Below are 22,022 nucleotides of genomic sequence, written 5' to 3'. Positions count from 1 at the left end.
CCAAACTAGAAAAGTAGATCGGAACTATCGTTTGCCAAGAGTTATACCTACAAAATATAGAAATAAATGACCAGAGCTACTAACAACCGGCTCTTGAGTCTCCATCATGAAAGTTTTATCAATCAGCGCTTCCAGATTTCAACAGGTAGTCATGGAGACATGACGCTCTCCAAGTTGTGAAAGCAACCGCACTAACTGAAAAATTAAACATGTATCATTTTATCATTACTAAACATGTGTGAAAACAGACTTGGATGTGTTATAATTTTGATCTTTCAAGATACAAAAACAATACAATACAATAGTAGTGTCAGGTTGAAAAAAAAAACACAGGAAAACTGACATGCGTGTTCGTTTATTCCAAGAGAGGACAAACAACAACGTTATTTGGATCATCAAAGGGATCAGATACAAAAAACTCTCCTGTTCAAGAAATCGCAGTCTGCAAGCAGTTAGCTGCGATCACCATCCCAAGAGAGCGAGAGTTCTCTGTCATCTGCTCAAGACAAAGGCGTTACACTAATTCTCATGGATGCAAACAGCGCGCCGAAAAGCGAAACTCGCTTTTTTCATGACCAATTAGGTGACTTGTGTGAATCGTTCAGATCCGAAGAGTTTTTTTTTTTTTTTTTTTGGGGGGGGGGGGGTCTCAGCGTCTCAGCGTCTCAGCTGGGCTCAGTAAAATGTTTTTCTAACAGGTTGACAGTGACAATCACGTGAAACTGAGGCGAACTCATTCATGGTTGTCTCTGATTATACTGATAACAGCCGACCTCCAATGTTGACGCGCGACATGCGCGCTCATTAAAGCGGCGCGTATCCGCGTGCAGTCGGTGTGACGGCGACGCCGTTTTTCCCCCCGTGCATGTGGAGCTGAGCGCCGCGGACATGCACGGTTCCCTACGTTGCTGTGTCAGGCAGGTGTTTCCACGGAGCTCTGCCCCGTTTCAGAGGTGAAGGAAGCCCTAAGTGGAAAGACGTCGCCTCCGCGATGTAGAATGTGTTCAATTAAAGTGAAACTAACACATTATATAGGCCTATATGTCCATTACACACTGAATGAAACATCCCATGTCTTTATTTATTCAGTTTATTTTAATAGTAATAATTATGACTAACATTCAGTGAAGACCTAAAAATCAGTATCTCCAAAATGGAAATATTGCAAAGGTTTTTGTTTTTTTTTAAGCATTTTTAATATAGAAATGTTGACCTTCTGAAAACTATGTCCATCTATATGCACTCAATACTTGGTCGGGGTTGAACTACTGGAAATTGCCTCTCCGTGATATTGTAATGTACTTATTTGTTAAAGCAGAAGTAAGCGATCCGGTCGTTTTGGCTAATGCTGCGTTCCAGGCAGGCTTTTGAAACCGTAAATTACAGCTTCAAGTCAGTTCAGTCGTGTTTTTCCGACCTGTTTTACCTGTGAAAGTCACTATAACGGCCACTCGTAACTTCCGACCCGTGAACTCGTACCAGATCGAACTGGTACAACTTCACAGGTCGGAAAAACACGAGTTACAGGCTGCCCTGAACGCACCATAACAGTCCTCGTCCCTACGTCACCACATTCACGGCGTTCCTTGGCTGCACACACAGCCCTGCATGCCGTTCTCTCTCCTCATTGGATAAAAACTGTAGGATACGATAAATGTTTTCTCCTCGGCTCAGAGCAGAGCAGAGTGACTGACAGACCCGTGTTTCGGTCCAAACACTCTATGTAAGTGATTGCTGTCGGAAGATATAACTATTTAAGACTTATATTAACACAAATATATCACTTACTTCTGCTTTAATGGTGAGCACCCCCCCCCGGGAAATTCCTCTCTTTTTTGGTCCTGACCCGTTTGCATCCCTGAATTCTTACAGTTTTTCTCAGTTGCTAAAACACTAAACCCTTTTCAACCGTTTAGACACAACTTGCCAACACATTTTCATTGTGATGCACCTGTGTTGCATAATGCCAGAGACGTTATAATATGAGGAGACAGACCACTCTGCCCGTTTTGAATGGGGAAAGCTGCGACACCAAAGATGGCGCATGTCCCGCCCCTTTTCACCAGCAGCCAATCACCTGCATTGCCAGAGCTGAACTAGGCCAATCATGTTGTTGCACCAGCGCATGCGCACAAGTAGATTTACGACAGACAAACCTATCTGGTGGCAACAACAACGAAAACGAAATGAACGAAAGAGCTACCTCGGGGCTATGTATACAGAATTCACCACATTCACATCAATAAGCGTTTTACAATGAACCGATCAGTCCACATTTTCTTTAATTTAATTTTTGAATGTATAGTTTTGTTCGTTTCATTTTTTAACCTAAACATACTGGGCCCCCTCCCCTGGGGCGTTAGCCTCCTGTCCATGATAGCAGCAGCAGCAGTCCACTCCAAAAAAAAACACACAGTCCGGGTGAAGCACTGGAGCCGTGGACCGATAGACACCGTCACCATAAAGAGAGCCTCTATTGTTTTATTGTACCGAGTACGAGAGGCTTGTTGTGAGCTGAGAAGCGGCTGTTAGCGGCGGATGCTAACCGAAGCTAGCGGCGAATGCTAACGCTACCGCTAGTCGAAGTTAGCATCGAGCTAGCTCAGCACAACGAACGCCCCTCATACTTGTTACCGGTCGAGGCTTTAGTTGTCAGTGATGGTCGGTAATCAGCCCGTGGCTCCAGCGGTTCACTCGGACTGTATTTATTTATTTTTAACTGACTGCTGCTGCTGCTGAGACGACATGCTAGCACTAATACATCCATGCTAGCATTCGATAGCATCCGAGACAGCTAACGTTAGTGGGGATCGGGGGAGCGGGTGGGAGGGGGGAGCAGACACAGTCACCACACACAGAACTAGGAGCCCATAGGTGATGATTAAGACAGATTTCATGTAAGTCTAGCGTTTATTTTTGGGCAAAAATCTCCAGACTCAAGCCGATATGTCTCCAGGTAGAGCGGGGCAGACCGGTCACGGTGTAGGTATGCTCGGGCTGCTGCTAGATCACGGATTTAGCCGTTACAGCCGTACAGTGACGGCGGTGTCGTAAATCCACGCGCATGCGCAGTTGAGTACTCCCTGTGGAAAAATAGCGATTTAAACGTCATTCTGCGGTAAAGTTTATGTTTTTTTGGTTTTTATTTGTATCTTATTTCACTGGCTAGCACGTCTGTATGTTTTTTCCGCCCTGCTATCACGTTAAAGGGTGGATTTGACCACCCCTCCATTCATTTAGATAGGGGTCTGGTCTTCTTGGGCTTTTCGAAGCGTCGCCAATATGGCCGCCGAGTGGCCTGACTTGCCTAGAAGGACTTTGATAATGCTGAGCACAGGTGGCAAAAGTCAAACACAACTAAAGCACGGGTGTCACCGTTGAACACAACAACTCAAAATTGATCACACTTGTGTCCAGTGATGTGAGGGCACATACTATATAAGCCAGTTCAGGATGAAGTCCTGTGGCCCGCCTGACCCAGTACGGAGAAATTACGCTGTGGCTGAGTTATGCACTTCTCATTTGTATATTTTTGTACTTTATTTTTATGTAGGCTTACTGCATACAAGTGCTAAATACACAAGATTTCTGTTTGTTTTTGTACTGTACAAGTGCTATGTGTAAAATGCACAGGATTTCTATTTTTTGTAGGCTACTTTATTTTTTATTTTTTACTATGTACAAGTGCTAAATGCACTGTTTTTTTTGTTTTGCAAGAGGAGAAGATGAGAGATGACAGGGTGAAGGAAGAGAGGATGAGGGAGGGAGGGATGAACTGGGAAGAAAAAAGAAGAAGGAAGGAAAAGGGGATGAAATGGTGGGGAGGGAGGAGGGTGAAAGAAAGGGAAGGATAGAAGTGCTAAATGCACAGGTTTTTTGTTTTGCAACATGCATTTAGCCTACAGTGAACAAACATTTATTTCTACAGCTTCATGTCCTGAGCATTGTGTTTTCTATTTGTCTATCTAGTGTTTACTGACTGCTCAGTAGTGGTTTAATTTTGATTCACTCGGGGCACGATTTGACAACATAGTTCAGTTTTGAGCACAGTTTAAACTGTCTGAGGTTTTGTGAATGTAGCTTGAAAATTGGGGTTTGTGTTCACAGTTCACAGAAAAGGAGAGCAACTTTCAAGAAATGTGTCTTAACAATCGCGAAAAACTGTAATACTTCGCACTATGTGTGTGTAATTTACTCTTATTGGTCAGAAACGGGTGGGGAGTGGCTGTGGTTTAGACTTAGCCCTCCCTTCGTTGGTGCCCTCTGGCTGGCACATGTTGGTTGAGAGGAGAAAAAGAAAAGCCAGCACACTGTCAATATCCCTTTGACGATTCTTTATTGCAGGACAGGCAAGCACAGACGTTTCGACCGAAGTCTTTTTCAGTGTGAGATCACAGGTGACTGAAGTGAGAGATAAGTACCATCAGACTGATTACCACAGGTGTGAGGTGTGGTAATCAGATAAATAATGCTGTCTTCCTGTCAGGAAGTAGTAGAGCTTGTGCACCTACCCTATTACCTCCTCTTCTCTGTGGCATTTAAAGCGTGGATGGAGAGGGGGCAAAAAGGAGTGCTTGAATCTATTTTTAGAACATAAATAACATGTCGAAAATATCTGCTTGACAACTCATGGAGCTGGAAGCAGCCCTAAATAAGCAACTACACTTTAACAACAAGCCCAAAAACCTGCAACCCACGAGTCACGACTACCAATATTTGAAAGCGACTTCACAGAAAAACAAGCCCAAAGTCGCTTGTAATAAGCAGACCTGGCAACTTGGCAACTCGCAGCTCGCTCCCTCAGTATTTTGGCGTGTCGCTGGGCTTATGTTATCTGCTAGGTATTCGCAAATACCCGGAAGATGTCGTGATATGGTCCCGCCCACAACTCAGTGGAATATGATTGGCTAAGACACCTGTCAATCTCAAATCCATGCCCACATTGACTTGCATTACACGGGCCTTCGGTTACAGCCACCGAAGGTCCTGCAGGGGGAGTCGATGATTTACCACCCAGATACCATTGGAAGAAAAATTGTGATTGGTCCATTTCCCGTTACATTATATCAAGCCATTGTTTCCCAAGAAATATTAGTCTACTTTATAACAATGATCTAGAAAATATTAGCCTACTTGTGTGTTACTCACTGAATAAAATTATTGGGAAAATAAATAAGTAAATATTTAGTAGTACAAAAATAATTTCAATATGTTGATATTATTAGAGCTTTTTAATGAAGGTATAAATGTAGCATAGCCACAGGAAAAATCCTGCTTAGTTTCATTTTAGTTTGTTAAGCGCCATTGCTATGACGACCAGCTACTCTAAAGGCGGTACTACACCCTGTAATGGGGACACTCTCTAGAATAGTACCTGCTACCAGAGCCGAGTCGAGTCAAGCCGGTACCACGTAGTGGAAACGTGGCTATTCATGTTAGATAGAGGTTAACAGTTCTTTATTGCATTTCAAAATAACTGACTATTGATGAGCACAAAAAACGTACTGCTCTATTCTCCATAGATGTAGAGGCCCATAGTCTGCTCTGTAGGTATTGAATGTATTCTGTAGTGAGAAGACACACAGGTTCACGGCCTGGATGATCGGTCCTGTATAATGGTACCATACTTTTGTTAGTCTTCTTGTAACCTTGTAAATGTTTTGGTAAGTTTTGGTAACATAATAGTTACAAATAAACAATGACAGAATAGGCAGCCGAAACAGTGTGCGCGGCACAGAGCTTCCGCCGGAGCCAACTCGCAACAATGTAGCTTCAATTACGGTAGTTCTCCGACTCTTCCTGTCATCTTCCGCTTTAGAGAAAAAGGGGATTTCAAGCCGCACCGTGCAGGAGGAGGAGGGGAGGGAGGGGGTCGAATGTACCAGATAAAACAGCACCCGATATATGCTTAATGTTTGGGTGCAACAAAGTCCCTGTTAACAAAATCAACATCTAATCTGTCCCTTCAAAATAAGTTTGTGACGTGTCTGTCTGGAGCAGCTGCTGACAGATGTGCAGCTGACAGTGACAGTTTGCTCTTCACTAAACCTGAGCCACCGTCCGATCCTCCCTCACTCAATGGCGGCGGATTGTGTTCATTTTTGACCAGTCCAAAACACACACTATGGTTTACAATGACGAATGAACATCTCGCAGCAAATCTCGCGCATGTGCACAAACATCAACAGAGCTACTGCTACATCAAGGCTAAAAACAGAGATCAAATTATTTTTTTCCAAACAACTTTTTCATGTCGCAGCTTCAGGACACTTGGACGAGCAGTATGGAGGTATTTGGATGTTTCATAGTGTGTGTTTTGGACGATTCAAAAATTAGCACAATCCGCCGCCATTATATGAAAATCCGTTTGCCAGCCGGACCTCCAAAGCGTTTTGATAATCCGAAAGTTCTCCCAATCCTTCCTTGGCATAACGGTGAGTAGAAAATTTGTGAATTAACGATTTTGGTAAAGTATCCGTTTAAAAACTGCCAAGTCCCTGCCGAAGCGTGTATTTGATGATGCTTACATTTACCTGGTGGAGAGTCCATCACCCTACACCGCTTGCAACAGAGTTTAGCAATATTTCCGGTGTTATGGCCCAACTGATTTCTGATTTAAAGCCCCACTATGTAGTTTTTCAACCTTAAAATAATTTTTCTAAACTCATTGAAGGTTTCCTCTGAGAAATGGGACGTTTTCAATAATATGAAACAATATATTTCTGATGAGTGAACTGATAAACCATAAAACCAAACATGCATTATTAAAGGCCATAAAGTCAAACTGAGAACAGTGCAGTCATGTTTGTGCTCTCAAAGCGTATTAGAAAAGCAGTCCCTTGCTTCTCAAGTGATGTGAGTTGTTTTAAGTTGTGTGTAATGTTTTTATTTCAGAGTGTGTGAGGGCACAGGAAGTTCCTACAGAGCAGCAGGAGTGGAGCTCCAGTCAGGACCAGAGGGACTCTGAGCCTCCTCGTGTAAAAGAAGAGCTGAAGAACGCTTGGACCACTCATGGAGGAGAGCAGCTTCAAGGACCAGAGGAGTTCAAAGTCATTCATTTACCTGTGAAAAGTGAACATGAAGATAATGAAGAGAAACCTCCGCTCTCACAGCTTCAACAGGGTCAGACTGAGGAGGACGGAGGAGCAGAGCCTCCAGCCAGCAGCTCCCCTAAACACATGGAAACAGACACTGATGGAGGACCAGAACCAGACAGAAACACATGTTCAGACAGACATTTACAACCAGATACTAATGACAAGACCTCCGAATCGTCTAAGACTGAAGACAGTGGAGATGAGGAGAGGGAGAAAAGAGAACCTCAGTCTGGGTTGAACTCTGAAAATAATGACTGTGATACTAACAGGAAACTACTTAGCTGCTCTGAGTGTGGTAAAACATTTTGCAGGAAGATGGAACTGGCGAGGCACATGAGAACGCACACAGGAGAGAAACCATTTAGCTGCTCTGAGTGTGATATGACATTTTGCATCAAGACAGACCTGACGAGGCACATGAGAACTCACACAGGAGAGAAACCATACAGCTGCTCAATTTGTAGTAAAAGATTTGCACTAAAGGGAGGTCTGACAAGACACTTGGCCACACATAGAGATGAACCATCACTAAAGTGCATCTTTTGTGGCACAAGATTCAACTGGATTCACCAGGTTATAAACCACAGTTGTGTTGGTGAGTCTTCACAGGTCACAGCTGGATGTGAAACTGGAAAGAAACAAATAAGCTGCTCTCTGTGTGGTGAAAGACTTCCCTCCAAGACACATCTGGGGTTGCACATGGCACTTCACAGGGGAGAGAAACTATACAGCTGTTCGGTTTGTGAGGAACATTTTAGATTTAAATCGAAGTTGAAACACCACATGAGAACCCACAGTGGAGAAAAACCATACGAGTGTTCAGTTTGTGATCGACGCTTCACTCGGAGCGACAAATTAACAGCACACATGAGAAAACATGCCGAAGACAACACGTTCAGCTGCCAAGTGTCAATGCCAGTTTCAGATGGAAAGGCAGTTTTGAAGCACACATGAGAGCCCATGGATGCAAGGACCCGTTCAGAAAGGTTTATAGACGACCAATAGAGGGTATGCATGTGATGTCACGGTACTCGGAAGTCACTGCAGTTAACCCACCGAGTGGCAAAAAGATGAGTGGTAAAGTCGCCAAAATTTAAAATCGACGAAAGTAACAAAGCGATTTTCTCTGAGCCCATACAAGTCTGATATGTCTAACTTTGTCAGCATGTGCACCAGGCATGACCGAACAGAAGAGATACGTCTTACTTTGAGTTACATTCAAGAACCTGTTTTCAATGACGAAATTATTTTATTTTCGATTGATCAGCTGGGTTTACCGTTTCAGGTGTCATAGTTATGATGGTTAGACGGATGAATTAGTTCTTTAACACATCCTAAAGTTTGACATGTCAGAGTTTTTCAGTATTGAAGCAAGTCAGGTTCATAGGGATATTTCAACATTTTGGTAAATTCGCCTATTGCCATAATCCGTATAGTTTTATCAGTAGGTTTGTTACCTTTAATGGTCGGTGCAAGCATACAGTCACATTGTTGACGTGTGTCTGCAATATCTACATATATGTAGACATTGCAGGAGGAGGGCAGATCAGTGGTTAGCTTTGGTTTCTCTTGAAATCGAATGAACTGACTGAATAAATTAATTTTGAAATGATCCTCAATTTGTTTTGATACTACATATTTTACCTGGTTTCGCTGTGTCCCCCTCTATCCTTCGCCACGTTTACGGAAGTCTATTTTGCCACTCAATCCGAATTAAAGGGGCGTGTCCCAGGTTAAGGTGACGTAAATGCATACCCTCTATAGGCAAGCGGCACCAGAGCCGTCGTCTTGGCAGCGACAGTAAACTAGTCTGAAGAATTCAATGCACTGCTGTTGTCTGGAAATGGGTTAAAGTCCACTGTAGTAATACTAATACAAACACAACTCTGTGAATTGGTTCTAGAAAACATTGTAGAAATTTCTAGGTTCTGACATACAACATGTTGTGTGTCAGAAACTGTAAGACCTTATATTAGCTCCCCTCGAAAATCAAGTGATTGTTGTCAGCCTGTATCACAAGTAGAGATTTCCCTCATTTTCCTGTTTATCAAATGTCCCAGTGTGAAGTCCCTTCCACAATGATGTGAGTTGTTTTAAGTTGTGTGTAATGTTTGTATTTCAGAGTGTGTGAGGGCACAGGAAGTTCCCACAGAGCAGCAGGAGTGGAGCTCCAGTCAGGACCAGAGGGACTCTGAGCCTCCTCATGTAAAAGAAGAGCTGGAGAACGCTTGGACCACTCATGGAGGAGAGCAGCTTCAAGGACCAGAGGAGTTGAAAGTCATTCCTTTACCTGTGAAAAGTGAATATGAAGATAATGAAGAGAAACCTCCGCTCTCACAGCTTCAACAGGGTCAGACTGAGGAGGACGGAGGAGCAGAGCCTCCAGCCAGCAGCTCCCCTAAACACATGGAAACAGACACTGATGGAGGACCAGAACCAGACAGAAACACATGTTCAGACAGACATTTACAACCAGATACTAATGACAAGACCTCCGATTCATCTGAGACTGAAGACAGTGAAGATGAGGAGAGGGAGAAAAAACAACCTCAGTCTGGGTTGAACTCTGAAAATAATGGCTGTGATACTAACAGGAAACGACATAGCTGCTCTGAGTGTGGTAAAACATTTGGCTACAAGAAAGACCTGACGAGGCACATGAGAATTCACACAGGAGAGAAACCATTTAGCTGCTCTGAGTGTGATAAAACATTTGGCAGAAAGTCACATCTGTCAGGACACATGACAACTCACACAGGAGAGAAACCATTTAGCTGCTCTGAGTGTGGTAAAACATTTGGCATCAAGACAGACCTGACGAGGCACATGAGAATTCACACAGGAGAGAAACCATTTAGCTGCTCTGAGTGTGATAAAACATTTGCCCAGAAGTCACATCTGACAATACACATGATAACTCACACAGGAGAGAAACCATTTAGCTGCTCTGAGTGTGATATGACATTTGGCAGGAAGTCACAGCTGACGAGACACGTGAGAACTCACACAGGAGAGAAACCATTTAGCTGCTCAATTTGTCGTAAAAGATTTGCACAAAAGGGATATCTGCCAAGACACTTGGCCATACATAGAGATGAACCATCACTAAAGTGCATCTTTTGTGGCACAAGATTCAACTGGATTCATCAGGTCATAAACCACAGGTGTGTTGGTGAGTCCTCACAAGTCACAGCTGGATGTGAAACTGAAGAGAAACAACTTGGCTGCTCTGTGTGTGGTGATAGACTTCCCTCTCAGACACATCTGGGGTTGCACATGGCACTTCACAGGGGAGAGAAACTATACAGCTGTTCAGTTTGTGACGAACCTTTTAGATTTGAATCGAAATTGAAAAAACACATGAGAACCCACACTCAGCATGACTGTTCAGTTTGTGGTCGACGCTTCACTTGGAGTGAAAGTTTAGCTGCACACATGAGAAAACATCACAATGACAACACGGTTCAACTGCCAAGTGTGTGAGGCCAGTTTCAGATGGAAAGGCAGTTTTGAGGCACACATGAGAGTCCATGGATGCAAGGACCACATTACATTCGGAAATGTTCGTAGACGACCAATAGGCAAACGGCGTCGGAGGCGTCGTCTTGGCAGCGACAGTAAACCAGTCTGAAGGATTCAATGCTCTGCTGTTGTCTGGACATGGGTTAAAGTTCACTGTAGTAATACGAGTACTAACACAAATCTGTGAATTGGTTCTAGAAAACAACGTAGACCTTTTCAGATGTGGTGTTCATAAGTTTGGTCATTTTGATAAATTGTAGCTAGGATGTAAATGTTGAAATGATACGAGTCTTAATGTTAAGATTTGTCCTCTTGCCGGTGAAAAGTCAATTTCCTCCCTGGTGTTATTTCTGCAGGGACCTGTTGGTTTATGTATTTTGTCTTCCACTTATGTTACAGTTTACTTCCTGATCAGTCAGTCTGAAGAATGTAATTTTGATGTGTAATGCTGCGTTCACATGGAGTCCGGTAAACGGCACCATGTTGCTATGACAACATCAATATACTCATGCCGTCTGCCGTTTACCTGACTCCGTGTGAACGCAGCATAAATTTGATCTGTTTGCTGGATCTGTGGCTTGTTAGTAGTTGGTATTCACCTGCCCAATTGGGCTGACCCCCCCAGGGACTACGGATGGAAAGTAGCTCGTAAGCTAAATCCAGTACAAGGCATCTCTTCTCATTTCGAGACTAATGTTATTTTGTACATTGTCCCTGATACAAATAAACTTATTAAACTAAACTAAACTAAACTAGTATTGGCCCAACGGTTATTCTGTTGACTACGTGGAGAGAGAATCTGCGATAATTTGTAATTGTGATAAATAGACGCCTCTCCCGCTGTGTTAAACACAGTAAGTGATTTGAAATGCAGGCGCCATCTTTATCTTTTTTTTTTTTTTTTTTATGCACCATCTTTCTCTACTGTCAAAGATACTCTACTATGACAAGATGGCTACAAGCTGCGCAAATGACATGAAATGTACTTCCTGTCTCCTAAGTGGGCGTGGTCACCTATACAGCCACCTCCTGTTGTGTGAACGTGTGTGGATTTATAAAAGTTGTCGGTGGAGGAAAGTAAGCTATTCATATTTTCTTGTGATAACATTAAATACTTTACACAGTTAACAGTCTTATTTAGCATTATAAAAATTAGTTAACATTGGCGTTCCTGAACGTCATTTGGCATTACCTAGGAGATCTGTGCCAAATCTCGCGAGAGTGTGTTTTTAAGACAGATACAAGTCTTGAACAAACTTAATTTGTTTGTTCAAGACCGGACAAAGTAAATCTCAAGCCCCACTGGGACTTTTTCAGGGCCGACGATACCTACCCCAGGCAGAGACTCCGTTCGGCCCCGTAAAGGTTCCTGTAAACGGCCCTGTGGCGGAGGTTCCTGCAGTGGAGGCACACACCAATTGGTCCCGGTCACATAAAATTACCCCGAAGTTCCTGCAGTGGAAACGCGCCTAATGTGTGGTGGGAGTGAGTAACAAAAGAATGAAAAGAGTGACTGTCACGCGCAATGTGTTAGACTTGAGAGCCCTGCAGATATATACATGATTTATAATAGAATAGCATAATACACTACACAGATAATGTCAGATGATTTGTATTTTGCACACTTGAGTTGAAAATAATCAGAAAAATTAGTGCTGAGGCACATTGGTCTGACAGGCAAACTTCATTCCCTCTGGCTGGCCACATGGAGGCTTCTCCTCCGGCCCCCAAAGCCAAGAAAGCTCGGGGATCTGCAAGGCCCAGAGAGTAACGACACACATTGGTCAAATGGAAGCGCCTCCTGGTGGCGGAATATGGGTATTGCAAAGCTGCACCATCCCAAGAGAGCCAGAATTCTCTGTCTTCTGCCCAAAACAAAGGCGTTACACTAATTTTAATAAATTCGCACTATGTGTGTAATTAATTCTTATTGGTCATGTTGCGTTAAAAAAGAGGAAACCAACAAATGCGTGTTCGTTGATTTGAGAGAGGACAGACAACGACGTTCTAGTTGACCATTTATTAAAGTTGGATCATCAAAAGACTTGTACAAGGATCTTCACTGTTAAGGAAATCGCAGTCTGCAAGCAGTTAGCTGCAACCACCCGCCCAGAGAAGAATGTCGAAAAAACGTTACACAGCTCTTAATATACTTCGCACTATGTGTGTGTTAATTCATTTCTATTGGTTAAAACTGATGGGGAGGAACTTTTGGTTTAGACTTATGGCGCATTTCCACTAGCACGGTTCGGCACGGTACGGCACGGCTCGGCGCGCTATTGCGTGTTTCCACTAGCACGCAGTACCTGCAACCGGGTACATTTTTGGTATCACCTCAGCCCTGGTTCCAAGCGAGCCGAAGCGTTACTAAAACGTGACGTCAGCCGACTGCCTTCCACTGATTGGCCGATGAGTGTCGTCACTGGAAGCGACGACCGACAACAGAAATGTTCCTGCTGAAGCCTGAAGCCTGTTATTACCAGAGAATTTCTAATATTGAGACTGGCTCTGTTATTACGTGACTTTATTAAGTTTTAATATTTTTTCATGCGAGAAAGTAACTGTTTAGATCCCCATGTGCGGTTAGTTTATCCAAACGACGGCTGTTTAGAAGTTTGCCCCGATGTTTTTCGGAGAAGTGAAGCTCCAGGTCCGAGCAGCGACCGCGACATCACAGAGGCAGCAGCCCGGTGTTATGCCGAGAAGTGCCTGCTTGCCGAGATCTGCATGCCGCACAACAAACGTGGAACTGGATCATTCATTACGGGGACGGGGATGCAGTTTTCGGCACAGCAGTTTATTGGACCTGCCGAGATTTGCATCCCCTGGCATTCCACGAGCGACATGCAGATCTCGGCAAGCAGGCACTTTTCAACACATGCCGAGAAGTGCCTGCTCTGCTGGGGTTACGCACAATACGGTTTAGGTGTTTATACATAGGCTACGAACATGCATTTCATACATGTAGCAAGTAGTGTATTTGGCTAAAACAGCCAGGGGATGCAAATCTCGGCAGGTCCAAAAACTGCTGTGCCGAATACTGCATCCCCGTCCCCGTAATGAATGAATGATCCAGGTCCACATTTGTTGTGCATGCAGATCTCGGCAAGCAGGCATTTCTCGGCATAACACCGGCTCCTGACGTGCTCCGCCAGCCAGCCTACCACCATCACCCCGAGGAGAAAACGACCGCTAATTAACTTACCCGATGGCTTTTAGAGGTTTACCACCGGCTGGTTAAACTCTTAAATGTTGGTCTCATTGATGAAATCTAACAATTGTGGCTGTAGCAGCAGTTTGTTTGTGGTTAGAAAGAAGAGCAGCACTGCCTTGCACTGCCTTGCAGCACTGAAAACACCACATTTACATCAATAAATAAATGTTTTACAATGAACCAGGTCGATCTCAGAGCTGGCAAGACTCTCCGGTAAGGCATATTGAACGGTTAAATGCCGTTAACGGGACGAGAGCAGTCAAAACGGCGGTTTAAAGCTAGCTACAGCGAGGGTAGGTTCACTTCCTGTTTACAAAGTAAAAGCACCAATTCTATCGTAATGGCTTTCCTTATGATAAAAGGCAACGGGTATTTTATTTTGTGAAAATAACCGGAAGTGCGTTGCTCACTACGGCTAGCTTTAGTAACGCCGACTTCGTTGAAACAAAATTGTAAACAGCTGGTATTTTGTCAGATTTTCAACATGTTGGGGATCTAAACGACTACTTTCTCGCCTGAAAATGATTCAAATGTTGCTAAAGTTATATATTTACAGAGTTTAGAGCGTTGCTCGGCGCCGTGTAAATGACGTCACGGCGGCACTAGTGATACTCAGTTGTAATGGAAACACAACCAAACCGAGCCGAGCCGTGCCGAGCCGAGCCGTACCGAGCCGAGCCGTGCTAGTGGAAATGCGCCATTAGTCCTCCCTTGTTGGTGCACAGGCTGGTCCCAGCCTCTTGGCACACGAACCATCCAATCTTCTGAAGACAGCGCCCTGAAAGAGAAGAGCCCTCCCTACTCTGCTTCGGGCCCCTCGTGCATCCTGCTTTCTTATCTCCCCCAAGGACACCTGCCTACGTCTTGCTCCCTGTTTGTATCATCTCCTCGTGTTGGATGATCATAAATCTGTTACAATAGGGAGAGCAGAATGAATGGGTCTACTGATGAACAACATTCTGATGTTACCCTTTAACCTTCGAGAGTGCCCAAACTGAACGATTCTCACGAAAATAACTTGCTAAAGTGATGGCTTTAAGAAGCAGAACTGACAAGAGTTGTAAGACTTAGCTTGAACAACTCTAGTGTTCTGCCTGACAGATGATCAACTTAGAAAATACATATTCCTTTAACATACTTGATAGAGAGATTATTTAAAGAAGAAACATATGATGATCTAATATATTTAATATAATTAGTACTTGATAGAGAGATTAATTAAAGAAGAAACATATGATGATCTAATATATTTAATAGAATGAGTGTATGTGTGCACTTTTAACCTCCGGGCCTTCTGACCTCCACTTGCTCCTTCCTTGCTATGCCTTCCAGGATGCTTCCGTTGATGAATACATTCATTTAAGTTTCACAGTCAATAAGGGGTTAGTCTAAAAGAGGAATGCATGTGATGTACATTAAGGAGGGAGACATGTGGTGTACAATCACTTCTGTGTTCACATTGGTAAGGATTTTGTTGTACACTAACTATGATCTGCAGTGTGCATCTACTCTACAGCAGGTGTGTGTGTGTGCTTCTAATCACTGAGGTAATATGTGGTTGATAAAACAACAGATAGATTGGAGGTAATAATCAGTGTCTAACTAGAGGATAGATCAGAGGTAGTAATCAATGTCTGAAATATACATGTATATCAGTGGTGAGCATCAGGCTCTAAATTGAACTTATCCTAACAGTCAAAACAGGTGGGGAGTGGCTGTGGTTTAAACTTAGCCCTCCCTTCGTTGGTGCCCTCTGGCTGGCACAGGCTGGTCCCATCTCTCCAGCACACGAACCTCTGGGCCTGAAACACAACAAACCCTCCCTACATTGACATAACTTTCCATCCCAGGTGTCTAAGGGGTCAGGGCAGATAATACAGACCATTAAAACTCTTCCTCACAATGCTTCATTCAGCGGGCCACAGGCCTCTCATCCTCTCCTCCCTTCGGCCTTGGAGATGTTTTGATTTCACTGTGGCTCTGTGTGCTCTCAACTTTGCCTCTGAATGATCAAACAGGTTACTGGTACTCATTGCATTATATTATAACTCAATGGGTTAGTCAAAAATATAAGACACAATAGGTTAGTTAAAACATGAGACTAAACTTTACTACTACTTAAAGTGAATGCATAAACAGGTACATAAAGGCAAATGTTTCACACCACGCAGGATTAACTTGTTTAATTGGGTAAAATGAGTGAGTGCTCAATCTAATAAAACAATCATCAGTGAGATATATTCAGTGTTGATCAGTAATGTCAAAGTGGAAAAGTGGAGAATATTCATGTACATGTTCAGTGTTAGTTCTGGTGAGGTAACTGGAGTTTTGCAGTCTCCAGTGTAAAGACACAGGTTCAGCTTTATCTCATCAGTCAGTAAAACATTGGTGTTCTGTTTCATTTGTTAGTCAGTAAGGCACAATATCAACTTCAGTTAGTAAAGGTAGCCTAAATATTCAATGTTAAGACAATTTTCACCCTAACAGTACCCGTGTGTGTGCATGTCTGTCTGTCTGTGCGCCTGTGTCTGTGTGCGCGCGCTTGCGCATGATGAGAGATTGTCCGAGTCCAGCTGAATGAGGGGCTGACTGACAGATGAAAGACAGTGCGCTGTTAAAAAAAAAACGTTTCTTTGTTTTTTCCCGGTGAGAAACAGTGGCGGACCCATACAGACTGTTGCGGGCCACCTTACACCGAGCTCTCCAACCTTTCACTTTTGAGCCAGATGCAGAGCAGGGCGGGAGCTTGTAAGCAGCTTGCCCCGCCCTGGGGTTATGACGCTGTCAACCCCAGTCTCCCTGAAACTGCCAGTTTGTGTCTGCCATTGGTTCACAGCAATTAGAAAGCAGAAAAACTCGGAAATGCAATTTTGCACTTACTTTTCTGCTGATATGTCCTCTAACATCAGAAAAAATGCCACAGGAACATGTGAAAAGCACAAAAACAACACTATTTTCATCAGAGGGGGTCTTTAAATAATTTTCGTCATGCTAAATATGACTGTTAGTAGTGTAAATATTTAATGTAGGAAAATATAAATATCTCACTTTAATCTACCTACAAATTTTATAAATCCACACACATTCTCAGAAGGAGGTGGGGGGAAGGTTGGCCACGCCCATTTAGGAGACAGGAAGTGTATACCATTTCTATCATTGGAGCCATATGTCTACCAGCCTCTGGGGTATCTTGGTAACTAGAGTAAATTTGATTGGACTAGTACACGCAGGCCTAACTCACGGTATATTGGGACGGGCAACTCGCACAGACACTTGCATTAGTTCAGGTGGGTGATCCTGTCCTCTGCACTAAAAAAAACTATTCATAACTCTGAAAAATAACTCAGTAGCTATTAGGCCACTTTAACTATTTGCATAATGTTACTATAATGTTACTTTTATTTTATTTTTTTTACATGATTAAAATTATCCATGATTGTAAGTATGCTACATCATAACTGCATAAACGTTCATAAAAAATCAACCGTTTGGAAATCGGACAAACAGTGAGCAAGTTCTGGTCATTATAGCAGAACATGCGCCATAGGCTTAAAGGGATAGTTCACCAAAAATTCAAATTTCTAAGGGCTGGGAGAAGTTTCAGAGTCCTCCGTGCCTTCTCTGAGTTACAGCGGGGCTCTGTGCAGCACTGCATGTCCATATGACGGTTGCGAATGGGCCTCACTTTTCTTTGTCCAAAAAGACACACCAAAAAACATCCAAATACCTCCACACTGCTCGTCTGTAATGTCCCTCTTGTATTGAAGCCCCAACATGAGAAATTGTTCTGAAAAAAATTAAATAAGTCTGTATTTCATGCTTGTTTGTAGCGGAAGCTCCCAGTGTCTCAAGCTTGAAATACAGACTTATTTAATTTTTTTCGGAACAATTTCTCATGTTGGGGCTTCAATACAAGAGGGACATTACAGACGAGCAGCATGGAGGTATTTGGATGTTTTTTTGGTGTGTCTTTTTGGACGAAGAAAAGTGAGCTCCGTTCGCAACCGTCATATGGACAAATACTGCTGCAGCTCAGAGAAGGCACGGAGGACTCTGAAACTTCTCCCAGCCCTTACGGCTGAAATACACTGGGAACGGCCGCGACGCGAAATGTGTGTCGCGCGACACCCGCAGCAGCTCGAGCCCATTTAGTCAATGGAAGCTCCTCCACCGGCCATGTGAGTGACGCGCACTCCAGCGGCCGTCGCGCGGCGTCTCTCTTCTTTTTCGCGCCGGGTCTATTTTATTTCCTCGTCGCGTAGCTTACTACGCGGCCCTCCAACAGGTAGAAAACTACAGAGAACTGTGTATAAAACGAATATATTACATTTAAAAGTGATTAAAATAAATGTCTCATGTACCAGAGGCAAAGCCAGTAGCAACATTATGGGGTTTGTTTTGTTACATTGTGGATCCACGATCGTGTAGTTAAACAGTTAATTGATACCATTTAATATAGTCTGCACTTGCAAACCCTACATAGTGTCAGGTTGAAAAAACAGGAAAACTGACATTGCGTGTTCTTTTATTCCAAGAGAGGACAAACAACGACATTCCGGTTAACTATTTATTAAATTGGATCATTAAAGGAAATCAGATACAAAAAACTCTCCTGTTCAGGAAATCGCAGTCTGCAAGCAGTCAGCTGCAATCACATCCCAAGAGAGCCAGAATTCTCTGTCAGATGCAAAATTGTTTTTTAATATTTCGCACTATGTGTGTGTAATTAAAGCAGAAGTAAGTGATATATTTGTGTTAATATAAGTCTTAAATAGTTATATCTTCCGACAGCAATCACTTACATAGAGTGTTTGGACCGAAACACGGGTCTCCCAGTCCCTCTGCTCTGCTCTGAGCCGAGGAGAAAACATTTATCGTATCCTACAGTTTTTATCCAATGAGGAGAGAGAACGGCATAAAGGGCTGTGTGTGCAGCCAAGGGACGCCGTGAATGTGGCGACGTAGGGACGAGGACTGTTATGGTGCGTTCAAGGAAACTCGTATTTTTCCGACCGTGAAGTCGTACCAGTTCGATCTGGTACGAGTTCACCGGTCGGAAGTTACGAGTGGCCGTTATAGTGACTTTCACCGGTAAAACAGGTCGGAAAAACACGAGTGGGTTGCCTGGAACGCTACAAAGTCGTAAGTTGTGACTTGAAGCTGTAATTTACGATTTCAAAAGCCTGCCTGGAACGCAGCATTAGCGAAAACGACCGGACCACTTACTTCTGCTTTAAAGTGAAACTAACACATTATATAGGCCCATATGTCCATAACACACTGAATGAAACATCCCATGTCTTTATTTATTCAGTTTATTTTAATAGTAATAATTATGACTAACATTCAGTGAAGACCTGAAATTCAGCATCTCCAAAATGGAAATATTGCAAAGGATTTTTTTTATTATAGAAATGTTGGCCTTCTGAAAACTATGTCCATCTATTTGCACTCAATACTTAGTTGGGGTTGAACTACTGGAAATGGACTTTTCCATGATATTGTAATGTAATTATTTGTTAATGGTGAGCACCCCCACCCCCGGGAAATTCCTCTCTTTTTTGGTCCTGACCCGTTTGCATCCCTATTTGATAGCCCAAAGCAAAGTTTTTGTCGAAATGTTGACGGATGAAAGTAGTTACATTTTTCCAAAAGGACTGCAGATGAGGACATGACCAGAAAAGATGTTGAAAATCTTCTGGAGCCTGTTTACAGAATGAGCAGACTTCGTTAATGTCTTTTTTATATCTTTGCATGAATAAATTGGAGGGATAGATAAGATGGATTAGTTTAAGGGATACTTCTTTGATTTTACTTGTGATAAAATATTTGTAGGGGAGGGACCATATGTTTTTCCAGATCAGGTTTGTGAATAAATTATTCCAGTATGAGACAACATTGGGGGTACTGATGTTTTCTTTTTGAAGTAATGCACGTACAGTACGATTGTTTTTTTGCTGAGAAGCAGATTAGACCAACTTCAGTCTGTACAGGCTCCAGAGGTCAGGGGTCAGACTCAGGTAACAAAACATTTTTTAATAACATAATCACTCCAGAGGGTATCGCATCAAATACTATTGCATATTCTTTCGGAGGAATAGGAAGTGTATATTTGTTTTAAAATTCTGAATATGATAATAGTGTGCCATTAGAGTTGAAACGCTGACTAACCAGAATAATGCCGTGGGTGAACCAGTTCTCCAGAAAAAGTGATTTGTGTTTATATAGTACGTCCCTGTTATTCCAAATATAATATCTGTGGGGGGTGAAGTTATGTTTGTAAATCAAAGACCAGGAAAGAAGTATCTGTTTATGAAAGTTGGCTAGTTTTATGGGAAGTTTTTCAATATTGTAGGTACAGAGTAACAGAAAATTAAGGCCACCGACTTTGGAAAATATATAGTTGGGAATGAAGTTCCAGATTGAAGTTGGGTTTCTGATGAATTGTTTGATCCAGTTGATTTTGAATGTGTTATTAAGAGTGGAGAAATCTAAAAAAAAAAAAAACCTCCATTCTCATATGAGTTCATTAAACTTGATTTATTTTTTATTGTATCATTATTTGGAATGGACAGAGGTAGACATTCACATGGCATCAACAGTAAAGCAGAAATAAATGCCATTCCAGTTTTTGTTTTAGCCTATATACAGAAATTGTGCAACATCAGTCAAACAGGGCTTATAAGTCCAAAGAGTGTACAAGCGCAAATCAGGGGTCTGCAGGTCCCACTCTCCAGTAGTAACATAAACTATGTGAGATTGGTGTTATAGTCACATCAGCGGGAGCACAGTTATCATCTTTAGGCCACTTAGGGAAAATTCTCGTACAGCTTAATAAAGAGTAGAACAGGTAACTATACACAGAACCCATGGGAGCCGCCGCCGTCATATAAATATTAGTCAGAAACAAGTCAGAAACTAAATGAGCGAATTGCAAAGCAACATTACCAGTGAGATCAAATAAAGTCTGCTCTCAATGAATGAAATCCAAACTTGATTTTTTTAATGTAGCCTAATGGATTTTGTTTTTCCACACAAAGTTATAAAGAATTTTGTCAATGGCAGTGGTGGTCTGCTTATTTACTTCCAGAGATATTGCTGTGTATGTAAGCCGGGATAACTTAAGCCCTCTCTGCTTTAGATAAAAGCAGAGAGATAGATATAATATCCATCTCTCTGGCTACGCCGTGTCATTGGGCAGCAGCAGCGGCGGGGGGGTCATCTAGGCTTGCACGTGACACGGGATACAGGAATTTCAGGAAACGGACTCCTCGTGGAGCTTCTTGCTTCTCGCTGCTGTCTCACGGGGAGTGAGTGTGTGTCTGTGTGTGTCTGAGTGAACATGGCTAAAGTCCAGGTGCTGAGAGCGCTGGTGGAGCAGCGACTGAGTTCGGCCGTCGAAGAGATCTTTGTCCTGATTGAAAGAACCGTGGCGGAGTACGAGGAGGAGCTATGTCGGTCAGAGCAGGAGAAGCAGCGACAGAGGAAACAACTGGACGCTTTGTTAAACCCTCGGGTTTTGTTACAGAGAGCAGGTCAGTTATTAACGGAGAATCGGTTTGTCTCGGTTTGATGTAACGGGGAAACGTTGGCGGCGTTGAGGACCAAGGGGATGAATTATCGGACTACGCGCATATGTAACTCACAGCGCTGAGTTTATCAGTGTGACAGACCCGAGGCTAACACTTAGCTTCAACACTTAGCTTCAGTTTTAGCCATCTGCAGCTGCTACGACCGGATGTTAGACCTTCGACTTTCAAAATAAGAGCCCGGGACACTAATGCGTGATTTTTGCTGTAGGCCTATTAAAGGGACAACGAGGAGTTTCTCCATCGGCAGAACGAAAAGTTCCGCGACAATAAAAAAAAGTCTCATATTAATGTGGATGAATCTACGTTACCCACACTTGTTAATGGGCCCATTTTCGATAAATATATCGTTTTGTCTCTATCGTTATTTTGTTATTATTAGTGGTGGCGGAAATGCTGGGCGAGCCGACCAGCGTTTCCTTACTTTCGGTTTCACGGAAGCTGCCCGGCGAGTCATGAGAAGCAGCCGAATCGCCGTTTATGGTCGGGACTACGACGGTATCTGATCGTCTTCGAACCTCTGACTTTAATTCTTGATGAATGAAAACATGAGTCTGTCTTGCGCCGGTCAAAGAATTTTACGGTGCGTGCGGATGCTCA

This window comes from Trachurus trachurus, assembly GCF_905171665.1.
Source record: "Trachurus trachurus genome assembly, chromosome: 11".
In the NCBI taxonomy this organism is placed as follows: Eukaryota; Metazoa; Chordata; class Actinopteri; order Carangiformes; family Carangidae; genus Trachurus; species Trachurus trachurus.
Note: the sequence above shows the minus strand (reverse complement) of the source record.